This window comes from Pelodiscus sinensis, chromosome 1 (assembly GCF_052426305.1).
Source record: "Pelodiscus sinensis isolate ZL-2025 chromosome 1, ASM5242630v1, whole genome shotgun sequence".
Lineage (NCBI taxonomy): Eukaryota > Metazoa > Chordata > Testudines > Trionychidae > Pelodiscus > Pelodiscus sinensis.
This window is the reverse complement of record NC_143052.1, coordinates 168,086,725-168,106,260: the sequence shown is the minus strand read 5'-3', so window position 1 is coordinate 168,106,260 and position 19,536 is coordinate 168,086,725. Positions and strand designations below refer to the sequence as shown.

Below are 19,536 nucleotides of genomic sequence, written 5' to 3'. Positions count from 1 at the left end.
GCTTTGAAGTACCCCTTCTTCCCCCCTTTGCTGCCTCTATGTAATAGAGGCAGCAACAGGGCGGGGGAAGAGGGAAATCGACTAGTCCTTAACATCCTTAGTCATATCCAGACTCTTTCATCTAGGTCATGGAAGAATTCATGTCTGTGAATGTGTATGACCTAATTAAGCCTGCCCCACACCAAATCACTAGGAACATAGGACTATACATATCAATTGTCCCAATTGTCCAGAATTCCCACTACGAATGGCCATTACCTGACGTCTTAGAGGAAGATAAAGACTTCCCCCCCCACACACACTATCCCAACATAATTAGCCATTAGTGGAATGCTATGTGGTGGAAGATACACAGGAGGGAAAGAGAAAGAAAATACCTTCCTGACCACCTGTAAACAACCAGTTCATGCCATGAAGCATGAGACTTGATTACTCAGAGCATAGAAGAACACATGGTCAATTTTTTTTTAAACTAAATCCTTTTAACTGACCGAATATGGGAGAACTGTCCATCCAAATTTGCTCAGCATCATACAGGCTATTTAAAAACACATTTTAATTTAACATGAACAATTTTGAGCTTGTTTCTGAAGAGAGGCAACAGGCATGATACTGGCCCATACAGAACATCATAACACAGTTTATTCTACATTATTAGAGGAAAATATTGGAATTGTGTGTTTCTTATGCTCCTTGGACTAAAGAATTTTGTGGAAAAAAATCTGGTTAATATTGTAACTAATATTTTCTGTTTATTTTACCTACTCAGATGTAAATCCACTTAATTTAGAATATAAACATTTAGAATATTGTTCATGTATTATATATTGCTAGTTAAAAATTATTCAAATGTAAATATCCCCATTATTTCTTCTCAGCAAGGAAGAAGCAGTTTCTTGTATGACTCAATAGCAACAAAATAAAATTAACCAGGATGGCAGGCTCTTACCTATTATGAAGTAACTAGGACTTTACGGGTAGTAAGAGGACATAAATCAGTTCACTGATGCATTGCTACTGGAGGATTAAGAAATACCTGCCTCCATATGATCACATTGTTGCCAGTGAGAAACTCGCTAGGAAGGCATTTGTATGGCGTTTTGTGGCTCTCCAGCGCCACTAAGTGATTTTGGCATGTCATCACACTTATTTCATGATATCATATCAGCACCTTGATGCAACTTCAATACAGTGTCAGGACATCACAATAATTAATTTGTAGATCTCAACAACTCCAAAGATTCTCCTCTCCACAGCGCCCTTGGCTGCTATAGAGCAATCCTGGTGACTGCAGTGTGTTTGCTCAATATTTCTGCCTTCACTGCTCTGCCCAAGTCCCTTAATGCAAGGAACATTCCTGCATTAAGAACTTCATTTGTATTGGGTAGAGCAAGAGCAGTTCGGAACCACAGAACTCAACAAGAACCACACACAAACACATATCTAAAGCTGCAAGGAGAGCATCTCATCAGTTTTTAGGGCAATGTAGTTACAGTGTCAGTGTTATTTCTATCATGCACAAAGGTGTGCAGGGTGCTATATCATCATATCTGAAAATCAGCTCTTCGTACGTGCCTACATCCCACTGCCTCTCAGTGTCTGAGGTTCCTAAGTCCCTCTTGAAAAAAAGGAATTCACATTTTCAAAAGTGCCTCAATTCCACCGCTGTAAAGTCTTGGGAGAAAATTTTACTCATGGTCATTCTCATGAAACTGAAGTTAGGCCAGGGGTGGACAACAATTTTTGCAGTGGAGCCACTTCACCAGTTTTAGTATGAGGTACCAGGACAGCCCCGGAAGGGGTGAGGTCTGAGGTGGAAGGGGGCTGTTCCTTCTAGCTGCCTTGTGCACTGCACAGAGGGAACGGCCAGCTGTTTTGAACAGCTAATTAAAAGGTAGGACCGCTAATTACTAAGGATGGAGTGAAGGTTAAGGATAATCTAGGAATGGCCCAATATCTAAACAAATACTTTGCTTCAGTCTTTAATGAGGCTAATGAAGAGCTCAGGGATAATGGTAACCTAACAAATAGAACTAAGGATATGGAGGTAGATATTACCATATCCGAGGTAAAAGTCAAACTTGAACAGCTTAATGGGAGTAATTGGGGGGCCCCGATAATCTTCATCCAAGAATATTAAGGGAACTGGCACACGAAATTGCAAGTCCATTAGCAAAAAATTGTAATAAATCTCTAAACTCAGGGGTTGTACCATTTGACTGGAGAATTGCTAATATAGTTCCTATTTTTAAGAAAGAGAAAAAAAGCAACCCGGGTAACTATAGGCCTGTTAGTTTGACATCTGTAGTATGCAAGATCTTGGAAAAAAATTTGAAGGAGAAAGTAGTTAGAGACATTGAGGTTAATGGCAATTGGGACAAATTACAACATGGTTTTACAAACCAACCTGATTTCCTTTTTTGAGAAAGTAACAGATTTTTTAGATAAAGGAAATGCAGTGGATCTAATCTACCTCGACTTTAGTAAGGCATTTGATACAATACCACATGGGGAATTATTGGTTAAATTGGAAAAGATAGGGATTAATATGAAAGTTGAGAGGTGGATAAGCAACTGGTTAAAGGGGAGACTACAGCGGGTCATACTGAAAGGTGAACTATTAGGTTGGAGGAAGGTTACTAGCGGAGTTCCTCAGGGATCAGTTTTGGGGCCAATTTTATTTAATCATTTTATTGCTGACTTTGGCATCAAAAGTGGAAGTGTCCTGATAAAATTTGCGGATGACACAAAGTTGGGAGCTATTGCCAATTCAGAAAAGGATCGGGATATTATACAGGAAGATCTGGATGACCTTGTAAATTGGAGTGATAGCAATAGGATGAAATTTAATAGTAAGAAGTGTAAGGTTATGCATTTAGGGATTAATAAAAAGAATTTTAGTTATAAGCTGGGGACACATCAGTTGGAAGTAACAGAGGAGGAGAAGGACCTCAGAGTCCTGGTTGATTATAGGATGACTATGAGCCGCCACTGTGACATGGCCGTGAAAAAGGCTAATACAGTCTTGGGATGCATTAGGCGAGGTATTTCCAGTACGGATAAGGAGGTGTTAGTGCCATTATACAAGGCATTGGTGAGTCCCCATTTGGAATACTGTGTGCAGTTCTGGTCTCCCATGTTTAAGAAGGATGAATTCAAACTGGAACAGGTACAAAGAAGGGCCATTAGGATGATCCGAGGAATAGAAAACCTGTCTTATGAAAGGAGACTCAAGGAGCTTGGCTTGTTTACCGTAACCAAAAGAAGGCTGAGGGGGGACATGATTGCTCTCTTTAAATATATTAAAGGGATAAATACCAGGGAGGGAGAGGAATTATTTAAGCTTAATACCAATGTGGACACAAGAACAAATGGATACAAGCTGGCTAGTAGGAAGTTTAGACTTGAGATTAGACGAAGGTTTCTAACCACTAGAGGAGGGAGGTTCTGGAACGGCCTTCCAAGGTAAGTAGTGGGGGCAAAAGATCTATCTGGTTTCAAGATTAAACTAGATGGGTTTATGAAGGGGATGGTTTGATGAGATAACATGAGCTTGGTAACTAATTGACCATTCATTATCAGTGGGAAATAGGTCAATGGAGGGATGATAGGAGTTACTATAGAGAACTTTCTGGGTGTCTGGCTGGTGAGTCTTGCCCACATGCTCAGGGTTTAGCTGATCGCCATATTTGGGGTCAGGAAGGAATTTTCCTCTAGAGTAGATTGGTAGAGGCCCGGGAGGTTTTTCGCCTTCCTCTGTAGCATGGGGCACAGATCACAGCTGGAGGATTCTCTGCATCTTGGGGTCTTCAAACCATTTGAAGGCTTCAATATCTGAGATATAGGTGAGAAGATTATTCTAGGAGGGAGTGGGTGAGATTCTGTGGCCTGCATTGTGCAGGGGGTCAGACTAGATGATCATAATGGTCCCTTCTGACCTTAAAGTCTATGAGCTGGTGGTTGCCCCTAAGTGCTGCGCACCCCTGGTGGGGGAAGGAGACTTTGCATGCTCCTCCACTCTCAGGCCAATCGGGGCCTGGGAAGCACGCAAAGTCGTTCGCTGTTCAAAATGGCTGGTGGCTCCCTCCTGGCATCGCACGCCCTGGGCAGGTGGGAAGCAAGCCACCTGCTGCTTTGAATAGCAAATGTCTTTGCGCACTCCCCTGTCCCCAGGTCTCAACTGGCCTGGGGACAGGGCAGGCCAGGGCAGGCTGAGGGCCACCTCCGGTCCGTGCGTGGTATCTTGCCCACTCCTGAGTTAGGCCGAAGGCCACATCACGGTAGGTAAGGGAAGCATAATGGCCTAAACTTAAGCACAATTTGCTGCAAAAAGGCAAGATACAGAGGTCTGTGTGGTGGATTTCTTATTATTTACATAGTTTTTTCCATTTTATATGTTTTGTCATTCATGAATGCTGCCTCAAGTCTGCCCTTTGTGTATTTGCATTATGATACATTATACAAGCACACACTGTTTTTTCCACAGGACCCCATATCATTTAGTGCACAAGACAGACACAAAAGGCAGTGGAATTAAGATTGAACAGCCAACCATAAATGTGACATTTCTTAATTTTGGAGTGCTTCACTTGGCAACCAGGATATTGTTCTTTTAACATGCTCTTTATATAAAATACACACGACACACATTATCTCTCAATGGATTAGTATTGACAAGCTTAGCAGGAGTGAATTATAAGGAGAGATTTGAATGGAGGTAGTATTGAACTTTACTTGCTGAGGACAAAATGATTGTCAACTCCTATTTCTCCCCCTTTGCTTTCCCCTTCTGAACTGTAGAATTCTACAAAACTGCGAGACTCAAAATGGAAAGAATCACAATTTTTATTTGAGAGCGCTCACAGTATGTCCAATAAATGAAAATTCCCTTTCACTTGTGCTAATTAGGAGATGTTCTTCTCTTGCTCACATTTAGATTTGGGGGGAAATGGACTCCAGTCCACACTGCTGGAGTGTCTCTGCTTTGTTTATCCACCCATCTACTGGTGTACAATTCTTGTTCTAAAATCAGAAACTAGCACTATTGTGGGAATTTTAGAACTTGTCAGTAATGTGTCTCAGAGAGCCACGTAGATGGAGCCAGTGTCTTTGTAAATATTATAGGACCCAGCACTCTACCCCACAGGCAACTCACCAAGACCTCTGGTGTCACGACACTGCAGTGCTCATCGCAGAGGTGATGAGTTCAGGACCCCTTCACACACAAGGAAAGGTTACCTGAAAAAAGAAGAGGAGGGAAGAGCTCAATCACAAAGAATCCATCATACCCAAGCCCTTGGGCCCCTCCCTCAAAGTAGCCTCCCACGCCACAGAAATGAGACCAAACCTTTCTCTGAATAGCTGACAAGAGCGCCTAAGCTTAACACAGCCAGATTTGTTAGTGCTAAGAAACCCTTTCAGAAAAAAAATTGCAGAAAGGTTTGCAGTAAACAAATGCAGCAAGGGACAGCTTAGACCTGCTTTGGCACACCTCCAGTTCAGCTACATGGATTCCCATGAGCCCCAAGAACTGTAATCCCAAGAACTGGCACAGTGCCCACATGAGCATCCTCCCATTTTCCTTCTCCACCTAACCTGAAGGGTTTGCCTTCCCTTCACTCCATGAGCCCAGCTACCTACGGCAACCCCTGCTCTTCAGTTATACTTGTCTCTCCAAGGCCAGACAGCCTGTCTGCCCATATGTGAATGAAAATGCAAATACATTAGGCAAAGCTGGGTACTCTCTTCCATCAGTCAAAAGTATCAGACCAGCATCAGAATCAGAGACAATAAGGCAGCTTCATCTATCGCTCCATCAGCTACAGTTCCCACTGCAAAACACCGCTCTACTTGTGGACAGCTATCCTTTTGAAATACCCGGCATGGTATGCTGCAGTTTTGGTGGTACCTTTGAATGTCAGACACTGCTGGTAAATCACCGAAGAGGTCATTGTTGGACTAATTAACTCTACTCTCCCTACAGGCATTACTGAGTTGAACATCACATCAGTTAATGTTCAGGTCACGTGTAGGAACCATCTTAAACCACATCACCTAGCAAGTTTTACTTTAGCAAATGAAAACTTAAGATCCTGGATAGGAACATTTTAAATGGGATTTTATATTAACTAGTTAAACTATAAGTTTAACCAGTTAACTGGCTTGTTGCATCATGCCATGGGCCCAGCTGGGCTGGAGCACCATGGGTGGGGGGGGCTGCTCCAGCCAGGCCATGTGCCAGTTAACTGGTTACTGGTAAGCATCACCTGGTATGGGTGATAGGGATGTAAGCGACTAATCGCTCCCTCCCCTCCCCGCTGCCTCTATCAGAGGCAGGGGAGGGGGAGGACAGAAGCCAGTGCTGGGGAAAGCTGGCTTAAAAGACAGTTCCCCCGGCCCCATATCTGTGGGGAGTAGGAGAGGCAGGGTAACCGTGACCGGACGTGAGTTGGGAATCAACCGATTCCCAGCTCACGCCCAGTCCCAGACACTGTGCACCTCTGCTTTTTAAATGTATTAAGACCCTCCCGGCTCTCAATACATTTAAAAAACAGAAGCACAAGGTGGTGGGGGGAGGCAGCATGACTTGGGACAGCTGATTCTCGGCTGGTGCAGGGTCCCCCTGCTGTGCACCAGCCTTTTAAAGGTATTTAAATTCTAACAGGTCACCCGTTTACATGCCTAGTCCTGGAGACCAATTCTACAGTCTATGGTAAATTCTGTGTCAAAGCTGAAAAACACAGAACCCCTGTTAGGCTTATTTTGTCTACCCACTCAATCCATTCTAACCTCCAAGAAACACCACTCTATTAACTTCAGTTTGAAGACATAATGGGCCTCTTACTATTTACACAGTGTGGTTAAAGCACAATTGGGAATCAGGAGACTAGGTTTTTATTCCCAGGTCTATCATGGACTTCCCATCTGACCTTAAGCAATTCTGTTAAGCCACCCACCTATGAAACAGAGAACATGAGTTGTGCTTTGAGGTCATATTCATTAAGAGCAGTGAAAATGTGTACATCTATAGCCCCTTCCTTCCAGTCACCTGGAAGTATCATCCATTCCCATTTGGCCGAAGCAGTATAGCAATGTCTAAACCAACAAAGCCACCATTCAAGTCAGCCAGCCCTAAAATAATGGAGTTGCACCCAGTCAATGAAACTAGCAATATGATGGACTCTCCCTATAAGTCACACATACAAACAGCATCTGACAAGACAATGACTACTGTAAACCATTTAATCAGGCAAAAACCTAGCCATAACAACACCAACAACCCCAGTTATAATCCCCCCCAGACCAAGCCATGCCAGCACAATGACTCCTCTCTACCTAAGCAGCTATCCAAGGTAGCCCAAATTTACCTTTTCACATGAGAAGAGACAGGAACACTGACAGACTGGGATGTGAGAAAACTCCTCAAAGGGAGTGGTTACAGAACTACTGCTTGAGACATTCTACCTGACAAGAGGCTGGAAAAATGTAGTGTAAGGAATGGAATCCAGGGAAGGAGGGATTGATTACATGTGACCCATCTCTAGCATCTAGGAATTAATCATCCATGTTACTGCAGCCCAGGCCAGAAGTAAAACCTTCCCTCCAAACTGGTTTTTCTCCCTCAACAATTTTTGGACAATGTAAGTGTACTTATACACCTTTAATGGTGATGGATGGCTAGGCACTTGCAGTCATTTATAATTAGACAGAAACTCCAGCAGGAAGAACGGTGGTTGTTATCACTGATTAACTATTGTCCTTCCTCCGGCTTTGAAAACGCAAACATGAAGAGATGAAATAAAGACACCACATGTCATCCTGTGGCCTTGCTGAGATGCACGTGATAGAAAGGGAGACAAATTTTTTTCTTTCTATGGACACAAAATAATGTGCTTTTCCATTGTCTTTGTCTCTGCTGGCCTGAGAACAGGTATGTTGGGCATGTGCACTTTAGTTACCAGTGAGATTCCACTGACTGGCATTCTCTGGTCGTTTTCATCACACACCACTCTCCATTTTTATTAAGTTCAGCCTATTTTGTAGCTACAACATCTTATAACTCATATTCAGTTTGTGATCTACCATGACCACCACATTCTTTTCTGCAGGACTATGTTAGCAATGCGCAACCTAGGCTAGTGAGTGGGCCACAGGTGTTGATTTCAGATGAATTCTCTAATTTAAATCCAAGTCATTTTGAATTCTAATCCTGTCCTCCAGAATACTAGCAACCCCTCTTAGCCTCGGGTCATTTTGTAAACATATCTTCTACTCTGTTATCTACATCATTAATGAAAATACTGATGAGTAGCTGACCCAGAACAGACTGCTGTGGAATCCCACTAAATATGCCCTCACTGTTTGACAGTGAGCCATTGAGTAGAGTTTTTCTACCATTTGGGCACCTGCCTTATAGTTACTTAATCTAGACCAATTTCCCTACTTCGTTTATGTGAACATAACATGTGACTGCATAAAAAACATTACTAAAAATCAAGATATTACATCTTCTAGGCCAGTAATTCTGTCAAAGGAGGAAATTGGTCTGGTTTGGCATGATTTGTTCTTGACTAATATATGCTGGCTAACACCCTCTGATCCTCTCTCTGCGTGCTTCCAAATTGATGGTTTAACCCAGAGGTGAGGAACCTTTTTTGGGCTAGGGGCTGCTGACCCACAGAAAAAAAATCAGCTGGGGGCCCTCACACCAGTGAGAAGCAACCAAACCGTCACTGAAGTGGCCTGAGGGGGAGGGAAAGCCTCAGGGGCTGGATCAAGGCAAGCAGGGGGCTACATCCAGCCCCCGGGCCTCAGGTTCCCCACACCTCTGATTTAACTATTTGATCCAGTATTTACAGAAGCAAAAGTTAGGCTGACTGGTTTATAACTCCCCACTATGTTTGCCCTTCTCTAGTCCTCTAGGACCTCACCTGTCCTCCAGGAGTTCTTGAAATAAAACCATTAATGGTTCCAAGACTGCTTCAGCTAATTCCTTAAGTACCCTATGATGAGTTTTGCCAGACTGCTGACTTGACTACATCTAACTTATCTAAACATTCTTTAACCTGTTGTTTCCCTAGTCTAGCTTTTGTTCCTTCCCCCAGTTGTTAATATTAATTTTATTAAGCATCCAGTCAGCATTAACATTTCAATCAAGACTGAAGCAAAAGAGATATAAAACATTTCTGCTTACTTGGTGTTGTCCATTAGCTCTTCTTTCCCTCTGGACAGTGAAACAATACATTCCTTTGTCTTTCTCCTAATATATATTTGCAGAATCTATTCTTATAGTTTACTACCTTTCTTGGCGTAACTCATTCTGTGCCTTAGCCATTTTGGATTTTGTCTCCACATGCCTGCACTACTCTTTTGTACTCCTTTTAGCAATTTGTCTACATTTCCACTTAGTGATCTGAAAATCAAAAAGGATTCCCACAAAAGAGCTCCTGATGGAGCCATATTGGCCTCTTGCTATTCCTTCTCCTTCTTTCACGTCTAGATAGTTTGCTATTATGCCAGCTCTCCTAAACCTTTGTTCCCTTTGTCTTCCTTTCCACAGGATCTTACCTGCCCATTCTCCGAGTTTGTTAAAAGTCAAATGTTTTGTTTAAAACTACCATATTCATGTGCATCTTGTGGTGGGAAGACAAGGGGCATGTGCACTATATGGACCACAATACAGTTCAGGAACCCTAATGTCACAAAGTTAGTTATTTCTGGGATGTTAGCAATATATATCACTCTAAGCTATAATGCAGCAATAACCGCTCTCCACAACAGCGCCAGCAGTCGATTTACCAACATCACACTGGTTAGCTACCAACATGTAGCAGACAGCTCTTAGATTGGCAGAGCCTCACCACCCTCATCTGATTGTCCTGGCACTAGAGTGTCAAGGCAAGCTGTTCACACTGCTCAGTGAACATAGCTCTTTTCCTAAGGAAATGCTAAACCATCCCAGATCTGCATGCTTGTGGCCTTATAAAGGCCACATAGGGGTAACCCATAGCTACTGCAACCCATATCCGTAGTCTCCACCTTGACGTCAGCATGTGATCTTCGTGATATTCTCACCAAGACCCACAACTGCCTTTTCAGGGTCACTGCCAAAATGCTCTTCATGGTATATCATGTCCTCCATCTACAGCCTGTTGTATTAACAGTGCCAAATGCAGGAACAGGTTGGATTCACCCACCAGTTGGATGCACATCTTGGCACAGCTGGAACAGACACAAGTGAGGAGCCTGCAGAGCCAGAAATCCTTAAGCAGCAAGTTAAAAACTCTTCCACACAGGAGCTTGGGAAGGACAGACACGCTCTGTCACAAGACACTGAGAAAGTTTATAGAAAAGCTCAAATCAGTGCAATTCTAAGAAACCATGGGACATATCCCCAGAAATATTATCACCTCACCTGGATTACTATAGCACCAGTGTGGAAGCACCTAGATGAGTATGAATCAAGGCTGGTTCCACAGCGTGAAGGCTGGCAGGTGGACTTGGATTAGCCAGATACCCAGACTCAGGTACACTCTGGAGTAAAGAAATACCTTTTGCCTTTCTTCTAATTCACGTTCCTCACCCCTTCCCTGCTGTTCTTCCTGTGAGTGTGTAGAGGCATTAATCAGAAGACCAATCTTTCCTCCTTCCTAGAATCCATTCAGAGCAGGTGAGATGGCTGGAATTCCCACAGCCACCCCTATCCTGGAGTGATCCCAAGGTACTGATGCCACATACTGCAAACTGGAAGTGTAATAATAAGTATGTGCACTATATATGTGCATCTGACGAAGTGAATCATTTCCCAAGAAAACTTATGCTCCAATAAACCTGTTAGTCTATAAGGTGCCACAGGACTGCTCGTTGCTATGTGCACTATAATATTCGTAAGGTAACAAATCCATTCCCCTACAAGTGTCTCTTCACTGCTCATTTTCTCATCTCTTCAAGCCATTTGCCTGAGTTTTCCCATCATATACTGCCATTCCAAATATTTTCTCTTTCATGAAATGCATGAGAGAACACAGCCGTGGATTCAACCACTCTACCTGTGCATGGTGATGCATTGGTGGCAATGAGGCAGGAAGGTTTGGATGGAACAGGAATTCCAGCACAATAATCACAGGATTGGAAACTTGGTTATCATTAGAATGTCAACATGTGTGCTAGATGCTATGTGGCATAGCAGAAAGATTGGGTCCCTGCTCCCGAAACTCCACACATGGGGAACCTTGTTTATTACAGCAAGACTTCTCACAAGCTCAAGAATTTGCCCACACGTAATTTTAGATGCAACAAAACAGGTGGAGGTACCGAACAGTAGGGTGGATATGGTGTAAGGTAGGACTAAGGAGAGGGCAATAAGATCATGCATTGACTAACCGTAGGTATGTGCACAGCTTGACAGTACAAAAGAGCCTGTTCTATTTTATTTTAAAATAAAGTGAGTACTAATTATTTTCTGCATGTTTTCCTCTAATTTTCCAATTATAATAATACTATTGGTAATATAATTCAAAGATGTTGTTTGCAATAGCAGGTAAGATTTTTCAAACATTTTTAAAGACTTTAATCCATTGCATTATCACATCCACAATGTGCTCACGTGCTCCCCCAACAACCACTGAGGAAGTTTAACTGCTCCAGAAGCCACTTACAGTACAAATACACAGCCAGTCTCAGAGCCTGTGGGTCAACTGACTTCTGTTTGTGCTGCAAAGCTAAAAGTAGGGCTGAGCAACTGGGTCCCAGAGACTGGGCTGCAGTCTTAGCCAGAACAGCTACATTGCTATTTTTAGTCCAAGTCAGCTCACCCAGGTTCTGAACTCTCAGCTTCAAGGGTGGTGGTGGTTTTGGCTGTGCAGAAGCATTGTATGCATTTGCTAGCCAGGCTACAATACACGCACATTGTGTCTGCACCAAGGAAATTCTGCAAACATGTCCCGTTATCACTAATACCATTTCAGCTCCGCCAGTATTAGCAGTTTGAAACCCAGGAGCAGACAGGCAGCTGCTAGTATTTTAGGCCCAGGGTCAGCTAAGCATCCTAAATACATCAGCCTTAATGGACTTTGGTTGCTGCCAATGCTGCTGACATCAAACAGGAAAATCTTTGCTACATTTCTCTAGTGCAGACAGGGCCTATGTAGTTTAATAAATTATATCTGCAGCTCAAAGTTAATGCCAGTCAACACAATAGGCAGATGTTCAGTAGATAATTCTATCTTCAAAGAGTAGGTCTTCTAGAGTTAGGAGCTATGCAAATATGTTGCCTATGCAGGCTTCCACATTTTTGCCTCCAAATTCTAGCTGCTCCTTAATGATGCGGAAAGAAACCAGGCTTGAAGCCAGTAAGTGACACCTACCCCACCCCACCGCCAAAAAAAAGGAAGTCACTCACCAGACTAAAAGATAGGTAACATTTCAGCTCAAAACTTCAGGACAGGTGAGAACTACATGGAAATGAGAAGAAGCCATCATCTCAAACATGAAACATTGTTAGGAACCTAGAGTCAATGGATCAGAATAGGGCAGTGGTGCTCAACCTTATTACACAGAAGGTGACACACTCAAGCATAGTCTTGTGTGGGGCAAACAGACTCTACCTATTTTAGTTACAATTTAAAGTCATTTGTATTAATTTCTATTTCATGTTCAGCTTGTTTTGTTATATATTTAGATAAAAACAACCTATGTACAATATTGTCTATTTACACACTTATGCAACATGACAACAAAATGCTAATGAATCAGCTGTTAGTATATGGTGTTGAAGCAGGCTGTAGGCCTTATGAAACTCTCTAATCGGCAGCAAGCAGCCCATGTATCACAGGTTTGGCACCCCTTGAATAGGGGATGCGAGGGTGGGAATGACTGAAGTGAAGCAGCCTTCTTCCTCAGTATACAAAAGTAATGCATTGTTTAACCAGAAGGAATGAGGCACATATCAACCAGGTACGGAAAGTGGCATGTACCTTTTCTATTCATTTTGCAGCCCATCAGTATGTTTCTAGAATGAAAGATATGACGAGTCTGCAGACACAGCACATCAAGCTGTGATCTAGTCATCTTTCTTAAACCACAGAGAGGGATGGGTCAGCTTGTGGACAGACCTCCTCCTCCAAAGAAAGCCAAGATGTTTCAGGAGGTGATAGGGACAATTAATTACTGAAACAGTGCCCCAGGTAGTGATGTAGTCAAGTAGTCGACTACTCAGATAAGCCTAGGCTTACTGGGTAGTCATGTCAACGCCTCTACTACTCGCCTTTATGGATGTAATCGTGTAGTCAATTAACCAATTACCAAAGCTTATCTGTTAATGCTATAAACTACATGCATCTCCCCCCAACCACACCAGTACATTTTTTAGCAGGTTGGCCAGCAGCCCAGCTCAGTCCTGGCTCTCACCAGATCTGGGACCTACCCCCATTACGGCTCTGCATTTAAAGTGTATTAAGAGCCAGGCAGGCAGGCAGCCCAGCTCAGTTCCAGCTCGTGCTGAGTCTGGGAGCTTAGCCACCCCACCCCTCCCGGACAGGAGCTACTGCCACCCCGCACTACTGCCTCCGTATCAGAGGCAGAAGTGTGGAGTGGCAGGGGGCTCCTCGGGAGTGGGGCCAGAGCGCACTGGCTGCCGGCCTTGCCCCCAGAGACTATTCTATAGTCGAATAACCAATCAGAATTCATTAGGTTAATCGACTACTCAGTTAACCGATATTTAACATCCCTACTCCCTATCAGAGGCAGTAAAGGGGTGGGGGATCAGCTTAAAAGCCAGTCCCCCCCAGCACCACCTCCCCCTGCTCTGCTGCCTCTATCAACCTTAACTGACACAAAAATGCAGTGTTATTGTATGAAGGGATGTGAACCAGTAGTCGACTAGACAATTAACCGATAAGCCTAAGGCAGGGGAGGCTGCCGTGAAGGGCAGAGGCTGCTCCGCGGCAGCAGACCCTGTCTATGGCCAGTCCTAGCCATTGTGCACAGGGGCTGCTCCAGCAGGAGTTCCTGTCTGCAGGGGGTCCCAGCTCCCCACTGGGAAACCCCGCCCCCCCCACAGACAGTGGCTGCTAGACCCAGTATGAGCAAGCCCAGCCCAGTTCCAGCTTGTGCCAGCTCCAGGACCTACCCCCCCCCCCCCCCCCGCTGTGGCTCTGCAGTTTAAATGTAATAGGAGCCGGGCTGCTTGCCCACCACCCTGCTCTTACTACATTTAAACTGAAGCAGGGAGTAATTCCCTTATCAACTAATTGTGCAGTCGATAGAAAATCAGCCTCTGATTAGCAGGGGTCTGGTAAATGTTGCCAAATCCATTTTATCCAACCAAAGTGAGGAGAGTTCTTTCAGAGCTTTTTGAGTGGCAGCTACATTTCAGTGATAGAAAACAGTGAGCCTTACACATTCAGTAAAAAATTACACACTGAGAACATTAGGGTTGCAAGGATTCAACCCTGTGTGCATATAAATGATACAGCCCTGAATGATCCCAGATTTTCTCAAACTGCATTATGAGTCAGTTGCTCGATATCTAACAAATCTTAAAGCAGGCAAAAAGTTAAGGATCCAAATGGTACATACCATGTACTCTTCTCTGCTACCTCTATCCACAGACACACACCTCCTTAGTAGTGGAGTCACTGTACTGGAACCTGAACAGTAGGAATGACAGCCTCCGATCACTGCCTTCCCAAAATTTTATCTAGCTCCATCACGAATGGACCTGACTTAATCCCCACCTCTCACACTTCCAGAACCCTCCTACACAGTTCTGTAAAGTAACACCTTCAGATTTGGGGAACACTGCTGAAAAGCTGGCACCCCTGCATGGGGCAGTCAAAATTATGGTACATTCTATGATTTAGGATGGTTATACTATGGGTGAAGTGTGTGTCAGGAGAGAGGCCTATTACTGATATTCTTAACAAAACTTAAAAATGCAAGGGAACAAGATGTTAAGTATTATGTACAGAGCAACCTTAATTGACACAAAAATGCAGTGTTATTGTATGTAGGGATGTGAACAAGTAGTCGACTAGATGATTAACCGATAAGCCTAGGCTTATTGATTAATCTAGTCAACTGCTCACATTCCTCCCCCCCCATCCCGCTGCCTTTGTATGAGAGGCAGCAAGGAGGGAAGAGGAAGGGAGGGGAGGGGAGCAGGAGCCAGTGCTGGGGGGAGTCGGCTTAAAAGCCAGTTCCCCATTGGACCATCTCCGTGGGGAGCAGAGATGCAAGGACTGAGCAGTCCCAGCTTGTGCCAGGTCCCAGACCCTGTGCCTCTGCTTTTTAAATGTAGTAAGAGCCACTAGGCTCTTACTACATTTAAAAGGCAAAGCCGCAGCAGCATGGGACCTGGTGCAAGCTGCGACAGATGAATGTCGGCTCACACAGAGGCCCAGACACTGCACCTCCGGTTTTTAAATGTAATAAGAACTTGGTGGCACTTACTACATTTAAAACGCAGAGTAATAGCGAACCCCCTTATCGACTAATCGAGTAGTCGATGGAAATTCCATCGACTACTTGATTAGCTTACTAACTGCTATTTAACATCCCTAAGCAAAACTTGAACTGCTTCGAAGTATCAACTGTATGGCATACACAGAATGCTATTTTCAAAGGCAAGTCAAAACTAGTTTTACGGGAATATTCATGGGTATTTCTACACAATGATGGTGCTATTTCCAACAATGTCAACTGTCTATCCTCAGCCACAAAAAGGTCTTAAGATTTTGTTTTTAAAAAGGGAAAGAGTACTTCCTTCTCCTCAAAAGCAGTTTAACCACTTTGTCTCAAAATTCTCCACCACCCCCAACATAAAACAACAAAAGGCCTAGAAAATGTCAACTCACCATTTGCAATTTTTGAAGACTAGCAAACTACTCTAGAGGTTGCTTCATCTTTTCCATTGTAACAGTACACAGAGGTTTTTACTGCTTCACCTATGAAATACAGCTGTCTTTTCATCAACCAGGAAAACAAACACTCCTCATTAACTTTCAAACACACCCAATTATGTATGTAGATAAATATTAATAACTGTTGAAGACAAATGAGGATATGAAAAACATTTGTCTAAGATCATTCAACAAATGTCAGTATCTGCACAGCCCAGTTTGTAAAATAGGCATCAGAGTTAGCTGTTATGCAGTCCTTTCCATTTCTAAGTGGTCTAAAATATATAAATCATTAAAGTAATTAATGCTCTGGCACTAGGATTCTCTCATCTGTAGAATTCAAAGCACTTGATAAAAAGGGGGAACATACTAGTTGCTCCATTTTACAGAGAGCATAACTAAGCACGCACATTTAAGGCATGTTTTCTGGGGAACTGTAGTCTAGTGCAGCGGCTCTCAACCAAGGATCCTTTCAGGAGGGCTAAAGAAACTTAGTCTCTCAAGCCTCAGCACCACCCCTCTCCCTTGCAGGGAGGAAGCCATAAGTGGTACAGGACTGAAGCCCCAAACTCTTTTTCTCCCGTCTTCCCAAGCCAGGAACAGTAGGCAAAAACTTTGAGCCTATGAGTAGAGCTGAGGGGGCATGAGGGTGTGGCCTGCCCAGAGTGAGGCAGTCCTAGGGATAGCTCCACCTCTCACTCTCTCCCAGCCCTCCAATCAGGTACTACGCAGGAAGCCAGAGCCAGGCAGTGCAGGGCAGCTGCTCTTCTGGCTGATGTACCATGGAGTGGGGAGCTGTGGCATTCCCCCCCCATCTGCTGCTGGTGCCTGCGGTTTTGGGTGCTCAGCTCCCGGTCCCCTCTGACTGCTAACACAGCTGGTCAGAACTGCCCAGGCAGCTTTGGGTCCAGAGGAGCTCTCACCGAGCTGAGTCAGGAGTGGTACTCCCTCATCTCCAGACCCCACTAGCCCTCATCCCCCTGAAGCAGAAGTTCCTATCCCTGACCCCGTTCCCTGAATCCCCACTCCCACTCCCTCGCTGGGACCCAGAGTTTTTCCTAACATTTTGAGAGTGGCTTCATAAAGAAACAGTTTGAGAACCCCTTGTCTAGTGGATAAAACATGAGCGCAACCTGGCTGGAATGGCCAAGGTAAACTACCTTAGATACATCTCTCAAGGCCCCATCCAGCTCTTCATTTCTAAGATTCTATAACCCAGAACTCCTGTAATATAGTCCCAGCATTACTACAACTTTCCTATGTAACTAAGTAATAGTCTCTGGGCCTCACTAACCAAGTGAGAGTGTCATGAAGTACAGAGAATTAAGGCCAGCCAAATGAAAGGGATGGGCCAAGGATTTTAGGACTTCCTGGCTCCACATTTAAAGCCCCGCAAACCCGCAAATATCCACAGGCCTCTGTGGATACAAATTTTGTATCTGGAACCCTGCAAATTGCAGATATCCATTTTATATCTGTGGCTCATTTTTGCTGATACATATGCCAATGTGGATACAAATTTTGTATCCGCACAAGGCTCTATCCACACTCCCTCATGCAGGTTAAGGAGACATTTTGGGGACACAAGCAGAAACCTTTTCACTAGGCCTATAGCTTCCTGAAACATATGGAAATGGAACAAAGCCAGTTCAGAATATTCCAAAGTTTTAAGGAAAGTTGAGTACATAGCTAATTTAGCTACATCTGCACTGCAGCTGCTCTGAACTTCACAGGGATTGAAGCAAGGGCTCTACTCAATATGAAGTTACTGCATATATAGTGAAGTTTATTAAAGCCCTTTAGAACACTGGTAAGAAGTGCTTTATTTTCCAAGACAAGAAAGCACCCAATTTTTGTTAAATGCTTAAAGGAACTGTCCCTCAAAAGAGGGCATTTCTTTGCCAAGTTTCAGTCCCATGGGTTTTGCAAGAAATTTTTAAATAATTTTGTAAAAAAAGTGCTTTTCCATTCTCCTGCCTCTCAAGAACAGTTGATTGTTTCTTTAAGCTTGAGCAGAAAAAGTCAAACTGCTCCACTTTTTCCCACAACCTCCCAGACAGAAACCAAGCCTGGAAATGTTCAGTTTTGCAATTAGAAGTTGTGTTTAGAACAGCGAGCTCAGAACAGAAATATGTAGGCTACCTTAATTAGACACGTGACTCTCCCGCTATAATTTGTAAATATAGTGGCAAAATTTGCAGAGTATTTTTTAGAATCTTCTACAATTAGAGTTATATACCCATTTGATCATAATCTTTACTGTGTTTAGGATTTCAGAAGCAAGCAGAATGTTCCACAAAAGGTGTGCAGAAAGCAAATTGAGTGTTTACATGGAAACATTTACCTCGCCAAGGGCAGCAGTTTAAGACCCCAGAGTGAACATAATAATTATCACAGCGGATCAGCGGTCCAGCATCATCTTCAACAGTGGCTAGCACCAGCTGTTACAGATGATGATAAGAATTGTGCAGCCACAAACATGGGAAAAATCTGTCCCCCATTTACATTTCATCTTGATTTCTAACAGAGATTAGCTTAGCACATAAATTAGTAGTTAGGGTTCCCAGGTGTCCAGTTTTCTACCGGACAGTCCAGTATTTGCACCCTCTGTCCAGTAAAAAGCTCAGAACATACCAGACACGTGCAATGTCCAGTATTTTCTGAATTTCCGGCTGGGCACCGGACGAAAGCCTGGCAGGGGCGGGGGAGCAACTGGGAGGCAGGGCCACGATTGGTGCTGGGAGCCCTGTGGTCATGTGCAAAAGCCGGGCGGGGCGGGGGCAGTGGCTGGGACTTCCAGCTGCTCCCTCCACCCAGCTTCTGCACACAACCAGAGGCTCCCAGAGACAATCGCGGCCCCGCCTTCCAGCTGGGAGCCTCTGGTTGCGTGCAGAAGCCGGGCAGGGGGAGTAGCTCCCAGCCCCGCCCCCGCTCGACTTCTACTAGCAACTAGAGGGACTGCCTGCCGAGTGCGCGGCCTGTTGGACTCTGGCTGCAGCCAGTGACTGCACCGCCCCCCCGCCAGCTCTGCTTTTCGCCCCCCCCCCTTCCTCCCCCCCAGCCCTGCCTCCCTTCCTCCTGGCCAGCCCCGCCAGTCTTCCCCTGCCCATGATCAAGTGTGTCTGGTATTTTTTTTTTGGGGGGGGGGGGGGGAGGTCTACCTGATAACCCTATAAGTAGCCCTTCTAAAAAATGTCAATCACAACAACTCTGGATATTCTTGATAGCCATATAAATATCCAAACACTTTTTGAATCTTAAATTCTTGACCTCAACAACTTTGTGACAGTAAGTCCTACAGCTTAATTACAATTGCACCAAATATTCCACATGCAGTCAGCATAAAAGCTTTTCCATCATTAAAACTATAAATAAATTTCTGTTCTAAGTCTTATTTTTCCCCTCTCCTCTTTAAAAATCAACCAATGAAGTGTTCACCCTTTAAACCGTGTGCATGCATTGTGTGACCAAAGAATATCTTTTAGCAAAATGTGACAAATTGAAAAGCAGCATGAGCTAGGGAAGTTGGAAAATTAAGGTGTAAATAATATTTGGCACGTGTAGCAGGTTCTTAAAACAAAGCAAAAGAATTATGCCTCCAAGAAAAGTCTCCAAAAGGTATAATAGGGATTTTTCT

At 44.0% G+C, this 19,536-nt stretch overlaps 1 protein-coding gene across 6 annotated transcripts in view; it reads right to left on the bottom strand.

Moving 5' to 3' along the window:
- LOC142820475 (uncharacterized) overlaps nucleotides 1–19,536 on the bottom strand; it is a 66,734-nt gene that overhangs the window by 1,691 nt on the left and 45,507 nt on the right. For all 6 annotated transcript variants that reach the window (XM_089773401.1, XM_089773398.1, XM_089773396.1 and 3 more), the window contains one exon: nucleotides 5,156–5,238. The gene's annotated coding sequence lies outside the window, so the exon portion shown is untranslated. The remainder of the gene's footprint in view (nucleotides 1–5,155; nucleotides 5,239–19,536) is intronic.